This window comes from Balaenoptera ricei, chromosome 6 (assembly GCF_028023285.1).
Source record: "Balaenoptera ricei isolate mBalRic1 chromosome 6, mBalRic1.hap2, whole genome shotgun sequence".
NCBI classification, from domain to species: domain Eukaryota; kingdom Metazoa; phylum Chordata; class Mammalia; order Artiodactyla; family Balaenopteridae; genus Balaenoptera; species Balaenoptera ricei.
The window spans coordinates 75720082-75726956 of NC_082644.1; the positions used below are offsets into that span (position 1 = coordinate 75720082).

Below are 6875 nucleotides of genomic sequence, written 5' to 3' on the forward strand. Positions count from 1 at the left end.
AGGCCCTTATCTGGTAGAGTTCGGTGGATCTCCAACCAGGTAAAGATAAGACATAAGCTTTGGTAACAGAATACTGACTTGCTAGCCACATGGTTTCTGTACAGGATTCAAATATTTCCTCTTAACTAGAGTGTAAATCAGGAAGGAAGGAACAAAGGAAGAAAAACGGTCACTTTACTTCTACTGAGGACTGCCCAAGAATAATAATAATTTATAAAATGCCAGTCTTAGATTGCTTCAATAGGAACTTCTATTACTTATAAAGAAGGTATCCTAGAAAGTGGGTTATTCAGTGTAAGGATGGATCACCAAGCAATTAAAAGAATTAGCCTTAATGAAAATTACAGTGTCTAAGATCCAAGACCAATAATTGCCACCTTCCAGGACAGTAAGAACCTGGACTCAGAAGCCTTTTGGGAAACTAATTTTATAATGTAATTACTTCTTTTAATATTAATTTAAGTGTAAAATTGAAAAATTTGAGAAGACCATCTCAGTATGTCCTCATGGGGGCACATCTGTATTATAAGTTTGCAAACCCAAATGGCTAGAATGATAAAGTTATCAACATTTAAACATGCTAACATGCACATGACTAATATTATTGACATGTTGAGCTATATTCAGGTATTTGTTTATTAAATTAGCATATTGCTAGGAAAAATGTATAATTAAAAGTAGATAATAGTGCCTTCCCCTTCCATCCTTCGTCATTCTTTTGGAAAAGCAGACATTGTTAGTCACTATAAAGTCAAAGATGATCCTTATCCTAGACTCAGAGGCCCTGGAAAGTATTACTGGGTCAGGGAGTTACTCAGATTTACAGTCCAAACAAGTTCCTACTCTGCGTGGCTGTGTGCATCGCAGCTTTCACATCCCTGCTGTTGAACCATAGCAGCTACTACTGCATTTCTGGGACCTTTTTTTTTTGTTGTTACTGCTTCTCATCTGTGGTTCTCCAGATCCATTGCTCAAGATTAACCAAACATAAAACACAAAGATCAATGTTCAGCTTTGAAATATAAAAGCATTATGTCCAAATGTTAAAAACAAGGTCAGCAATAAATCATGTTGGAAAGAAGCAGAATGTCATAAACGCAAGACAAGAGATTATAAATCATAATTCACAACATGGGGCTCCACCATCCTAAGAAGTTCGGAAGAAAAAGGGCAAAACGTTCAGAGGGTTCAGAGGGAAAGGCAAAGGGGAAGGGTCACAAGCCCAGACAGACTAACTAGGTGTCATAGTAACGTTGGTTTGCTCGTTTATTGTTTTGCATCCTGGTGAATGCGGTGCTGATAATACTAAGCTTTTTGGTTGTTTGTTTGGCTGGTTTTCAAAGGTCACTCTAGGAAGTGTGATATCAGTTATTTAGAAGACCCTAAATCTCATGTGCTTAGTTAAAGATGTTCCTAACATCTTAAGGGCAAAACACTGAAAATCTTATAGTAGAAAGAGTAAACTTACATTGAGTTCTTCTGGTATCCCTTGGGAATGTGGCATCATCCCGACTTCTTTCAATACATGGTAGCAAATCACTGACACAAAGAGAAGAACGATTTACTATAAGTTAGAGAGAAGCCACAACCACAAATCTAAATGTCAGCTTTCTAGGTCAACTACAAAGCTAATAATGGTATAAAACTACTAATGACTGTACATCATATTTTCCTTGTGATGAAACATAATTACAATATGTTAATATTTACAAATCACATTGAGGCTCTCAGATGAAGTGAAGTGATAAGTAAATAAATATTACATAAGTAAGCGATTACACAAGCAAGTAATGCCTCTGAAATTGTGTACTGTAAATTTGAAAACACTAATTGCTTTACAGGACCCAGGCCTATAGACAACATGGGAAGCGATGCTGTTTAGAATGAAATCAACTCCTCTCTACCAAAGAAGAAAATAAGGTTCCAATCTACCTAATTTTTTATATACCACTGGAGACATTCTGAACACACAGTATCAGTTCAGGATAGTTGATCTGAGAACATGGATAAGTAAATGGCCTGATCTTTTTCTATTATGTGTTCATGTGCAGGCAGTGCATAAAAATAACTTTTAAATATTTTAAAATATTTGACGGCCAGTATAGTGAGAGAGAAATATATGTGGGGGTAACTCATTCTTTGACTCATATTCAGGTAAGATGTAAATATTAAGTACTGCAAATATGGAAAACTTGATTTTCGTGAATTTTCTTTTTTAAAGTATAGTGTTTTAATCTTTTATAAATAGGAAGGAAAATGGGGAGAAATGGAGAGCAGGAAATCACATTTCTAGTTAAATATTTTTAACTCACAGCTTTGGAAACTCAAGATTCCAGATCATTTTGGATGTTTAAAGAAAGCAAGAATCCAGTCTGCCATATTATACACAGCACTTGGGGATGTGATAAGCTTACTTTTCCCCCCATTCAACAATTCTCTACAGACTCATCTGTAACAATGAGAAGCAGAGAAAATTTTCTTTTTTCTCACTTGATTGCTTTAAAATGACTTATGGTAAAATACCTTAAAATTGCCCTAGAATCAAAGGGCTTTTCTCTGTAGTTCTTCACAAAAATAACTGCACAGGTATTCACTAAACCCAAAAGAGCTTTGGTTCTGGGCCCAGATCACACACTAAGAAATTTAGCCCTATTTTACTGGCTTCTTTATACTCTTCCATATTTTCTGAATTTCCTACAAGGGACATATATCACTTTTATAATCAGAAAAAAAATCACATAAAGAAGTTTAGTTCATATCCAAAACTTGCTCAAGAAAAATGAGAGGATAAGCTGGCGATCATATTGTAAGTTCTATAAGCTCCACCACCTGAGTCTGTGTATGGCTTTCACAACTATTTCTTATGTTTAGTAGCAAACATTTTGGATGATATAAACAAACACTATTACTTCTTCCCCCCTTACTGATGAGCACTGAAGCATGTGTGCACTTACATAATTTTCTTCAGCATGGAGGTTAAAAAATAAATTATCCAGTAGCTTTACAAACAATGTGAAGGCTGCGTTAATAAATCTGAAGCTCTGGACAGCGTTAAGCCATCTGAGATTTTTGCTAGGCGGAGACTGTCAGGCCTATCAAAGAGAGCAAGGATGAACTTCTCAACTGAAAATTATTATTTTAGGGAGTGTAAGGCGAGGCAACACATTCTCATAAAAATTTGGAGAGATCAAAGCAGCAGGAGGCTGAAGATTTACCACCAGTTCTGATACTTACAAGCTCTGTGACCCTGGACCATTTACTTAACCTCTCTGAGCCTCTGTTTCCATTTATAAAATGATAATAATAGGACTTATTTGGAGTGTTATGGCAAGGATTAAACTAGTTAAAGTGCTTAGGACATCTACTAGGACATGGAAAGTGCTCAAATGTTAACTCTTACAGAAACCAGAATGGTCTTCTCCACTTACATGACAGTGGTGTAAAAATGAAAAGCAGAGTTTGAATGTTTTAAAATATATTTATTACACAGTAGACTAGGTTGGACCACTAAGTTCCCTTACCTTCACGCTAAGAGTACTATTTGGGATTCGAATCTTCAGCAGCCCCTAAAATGATGTCACCTGAGTAGTTGCTCATCCTAGAAGTGGCAAATGGAAATTCCCTGTGCGAAATTAGAGAAAGCCTAGGCTTGCGTTTCAGGCTCTAGAAGGTTGTTTCTAGAGAGAAAATCATGTTCCATTGGAGGATAAGAATCTGCTTATAACATTAAGGGTAAGCCATTCCCAAATATTCACTTAGAGTGAGAGAATTGCTAATAACTTATCCCACGTTGATTTTTCATGACTGCCCCATACCGCAGGTATTGTTTTAATCCCTGGTTAAAACTGAGGCTCAGAGAGGTTAAGAGACTTGCTCCCTGTTACACAACAAGTAAACGGCAGCCTGGGCACTTTGGTGTTTAACTGTAAGTGGAGCATCCATTTATTTGAGAAAAAAACATGTTAGTCTCACCCTTAAAAAAAAAAAATGCTGGTGGTGGGGAGGACGCCACTGAGAAAGAGAAGAACAAAGAGGAAAAATTCAGTCTGCAGTTTCTTTCCCTGGAGGGCAGAGCCAACCACAATTGCCCCAGAAGCAAAGCCGGAGCTGGCAGACGCCGGGGTGAAAGGACAATCTTCCCGGGGACCTAAGGAGAAGGTGTGCCTTCAAAAGGTGTTCGCCGCGGTACTGCTCCCCTCCCCCACTACCCACTAACCTGTGTGTCACTAGTGTGGGTTTGCAAGCCGTCGCCAGGGAGTGGAGCAAGCCTCTGTGCTATAAACAAGAGCAAGTGCCAGAGCCCCTGGCCGGCCTCTCCAAGGCCGGACTGCCAAGGAAACCTGGCGTTGTGACAGCAAGGGCTCGCCATGCCGCATGGCCAGTGGTCACCGAGGAGCCACTCTGGGGAGGACAACCAGGCGGGGCAACACGCCACCCCTCAAGGCTCACCTTGGAGAAGAGTGAGGTCTCTCCCATCAGTGAGTTGTGTAGGCTCTTAAAATTCCTCTAGCCTGAGTGTTTCAGGAATCCCCGGGAAGAAGTCAAATTGTGTGTGCGCGTGCCCGTGTGTGCGTCCACGCACCGGTGTGGGCGTGCCCGTGTGTGCGTCCACGTGGGCGCGCGCGCACAAAGGCCCACAGGTTTCTAGAGAAAAGGTCTAGAGCTTTGAGCAAATTCGAAGAGCTCTTGACCCTCATGGGAGAAACCATATTCGGGAGAAGAACATACCCCTGTCTTCCAGAAAAGAACACCGAGCTCACCACTTTTATTTCTGGAGCAAATGAGCCCAGGCTCTCAGCCCACTTTCCTCTTACAAAACCCTAAGGCACTTAAGAGAGACCACAGGGGAAAAAAATAACTCAGCCCCTTTTCTAATCTAAACCTAATCCTCCTTAAACCTCGCCTGACCCGGGCTACCAGGAATGCTGCCAGTGCCAAATGATATGATGTTTATTCAGCTTAGGTTTTAGCCCGCTGCTCCTGAGCCACAAAATCAAAGGGGAATGTTCCAGCCACCACCTGCTGATGAATGGGTAAACAAGGGCCCGTCAAGAAAGAGGAGCCCCAGTGTTTGAAGACAATGCCTTTGTGTAGTTCTGGCTCAAATAAGGGCACAGCTCCTAAGGAACAGGCTTGAGACATGCATAAATGCCCTGCCAACTAGTTCAGGAGCCTGGGTGCAGCTGTTCCTAATGCACCCTCTGCCTCCTGCTACCCCTCACACCACAAGAGTACCCGGGACACCATGTCCCCTCTCCCAGAAGAAGCTGGCAAGGTACCATTTGTGAATCAGTTAGGTTTATGCTGGAAGAGCATTTTCCACATTATTCTCTGAGAAGCCTCAGCTCTGTAAGAGCAACGTAGAGCTCAGAACACATGACCTGACCCCCATTTTACCAGAGCAGTGGTTTTGATCTGTTTTAAATCTGGGGGACCTGCATGAGATTTGGGGGGTGGGGGGATTTCTGTTGCTAAAAACAGAATGTTTGAAAAACATTCTTGTAGTATCAGATTTGGTACATCCTTACACAAGAGGGGTTTAAATGAAATAAGTCTTATAGATCCTGAGATCCAGCAAGCTGGTTTTGTTCTCAGTTTTCTCTGCTTCCCTCCTCTGAACAAATGTCTCTTTATTACTCTTTAAATGTGTGATCGGATCAGCATCATCCTCTCAGGAATCATAACCCTGGGAAGAGTAGCTAACATTTATTCAGGGTCTGTTGTGTGTCAAGTGACGTGCTGGGAGTTTTCATGCATTATCTCACTGGAACCACTGCAGCCCTCTGGGTGGAGGATCACTCTCCTTGGCTCTCAGGTGAGGGCAGTGAAGCAGAAACACAACTACAGCAATAACAACATTCACAACAGCAGCTTGCCTCCATGCACTCAGGGCTCTTAAATGATGGACCAGAACTGTAACCCAGGTAGTAACTCAAAACCTGAGTCCTGACTCTGTATAATGTCACCTCTAATGTTTAACAAGCAAGAGGTGTGTGTGAGCGTGCGTGTGCGTGTGTGAGCGTGCATGTGCATGTGTGTGTAAATCAGATGTAAATTATTTTTACATCTTAAAAATAAATCTCAATAAAGTCTGAAAGTAAAAATAGGAATAAAAAAATTACCCATCATTCCACCATTCCAAGACCACCAACTGTTAACATTTGGGCATATTTCCTCCCAGTGTATTTTTATGTATAATTTTTAGTTCTGCACATTTAAAACAGCTGTGATTGTCTATGCATATTTTATTTTGCATTTGTCACTTAATATGACAACAAAATATGATGATGTTTTTCATAACATTTCAAATTCTCTGTCATTTTTACTGGCTAAATAATAGTCTTTTAGGTGTAGCAATTCAGTTTAACAAACATTTATTGAGCACATAATATATAATACTGTTCTTTTCTTCAAGGAACTAGCAGTCTAGTATAGGGAAAATAAGGCACATAGATAACTGTATGGTTATAATAGCTAACATTACTGAACATAGACTGTGTTCCAGGCACTATTCACATGAATGAACTCACTGAATTCTCTTAGCAACCTTATGAGTAGGGACAATCTCTCTACTCTTTCAATAGCTGTCAAAGACTGAGGCACATCTCGCTAACAAGATGGTATTTCTAGGTAGAATAATAACTCCTTGAAGATGTCCACCTCCTAATCCCCAGAATAAGTTTGTGATAACTTGTTATAGCAGCCATAGGAAATGAAAACACTAGGATTCAAACCCTGGCAGTTTGACTTCTAGAGCCATTATTCTTAACTATGGTCATATATGTTGGGCAAGGTAATTAACTGTGCTCAGGACACTATAAGCGCCTAAAGAAAGGACACTTAGAGCACTAGGGAAGAAGAGGAAGACAAAAACC

General features: G+C 40.3%; 1 long non-coding RNA gene across 3 annotated transcripts in view; it reads right to left on the bottom strand.

Annotated features, from left to right (window-relative positions):
• LOC132367859 (uncharacterized) overlaps positions 1 to 4718 on the bottom strand; it is a 121334-nt gene extending 116616 nt beyond the window's left edge. For 2 of the 3 annotated variants that reach the window (XR_009503871.1, XR_009503870.1), the window contains exons 1-2: positions 4217 to 4275; positions 1469 to 1539 (exon numbers count right to left, since the gene is read on the bottom strand). This is a non-coding gene — a long non-coding RNA (uncharacterized LOC132367859). Of the gene's footprint in view, positions 1 to 1468; positions 1540 to 4216; positions 4276 to 4449 lie in introns of those variants that run through there. The other variant, XR_009503869.1, reaches the window with a different exon arrangement.
• Positions 4719 to 6875: the final 2157 nt, after the last annotated feature.